The sequence below is a fragment of the Fragaria vesca genome, unplaced genomic scaffold, assembly GCF_000184155.1.
Source record: "Fragaria vesca subsp. vesca unplaced genomic scaffold, FraVesHawaii_1.0 scf0513027, whole genome shotgun sequence".
Lineage (NCBI taxonomy): Eukaryota > Viridiplantae > Streptophyta > Magnoliopsida > Rosales > Rosaceae > Fragaria > Fragaria vesca.
The window spans coordinates 14,691-15,809 of NW_004443425.1; positions in this window are offsets into that span (position 1 = coordinate 14,691).

Consider the following 1,119-nt stretch of genomic DNA (forward strand, 5'->3'; position numbering starts at 1 on the left):
AGGAGTTAAGAATGACGTATGGGTCCAACAAGATGAATTTCGGCCCTTGGAGTGAAGACATAAGGAGGATCGTGCTTTGCTAAAGTCTTGGTGATGCCTTAAAGCACCACTTATCCTAAAAAAAATTCCTACCCTCTGCAGCCGAGCCCCATTACAACCATTATTGAGATTGATTCATGATTCTTAAGATGACTAACTTTGATTTGTGGAGATTTTCTCATGAGTTGAGCATATGGTTTTGGTACATTCTTGCACTTAGTTGTTAAATGAGGTTTTTCTCGAAAATTTTATTCACAAAGTGCTTTTATTTGATGAAATATGCAAGCTATTTCTTGTATTACAATCTGTTCTCTTGCATATACTTATGAGTGAATGCCATGATTGAGTGAAAAGAAGAGAGTATGCCATTGTGAGGAGGATCGGTTGACCTTGTGTGTTCATGCTATTTGTTCTCACTTCTTACTTATTCATGCCATGATACATGTTTTATGAAACTTGGAATTTACGTGTTTACACTCGAATGTTCAAATTTGAAAGTTATGCATGATAAAGATTTTGAGACAATTGTTTAAGGGCATTAGTAGTGTTTGTAGTAGAGTCTTGTATTTAGTTTGCTAAGGGACTAGCAAAGGACAAGTGTGGGGTAGTTGATAGGAGCATAAAATGCGACATTCTTAATATGTTATTACCTCCATTTGTACTTTAAAGATTATCTCTTATTGTCGTAGAATAGAGTCATAATGTAGAGTCGAAAGTTTTTGGTAGAGTTGTGCGTAAAACGTGTTAAACATAGAGAAATGATGTAGAAAATTGTCAAAAGCCGATTTGTGGAGCCTTAGAGATGTTTTTATGATTTTGTAAAGCTTTTACATTGTCACAAATTGATTTAACTTCTCTGATACTTAGGTGATATGTAGAAGAGTCATGAACAGAGTAACCTATTGCCTGCCGAGAGAAGTGTTCCTGATGAACCTAGGGAAGCAAAGCAGCTGATCCAGGAAGCCTAGTCCATGGAAGGAGAGGTCCAAACCAAGTCCAATATGGAGAAGAAGATGTAAATTCAGCAGAATATCAAGAAATATCCAAGTCTTGCAAATCCAGATTAAATCGGGAGAATTC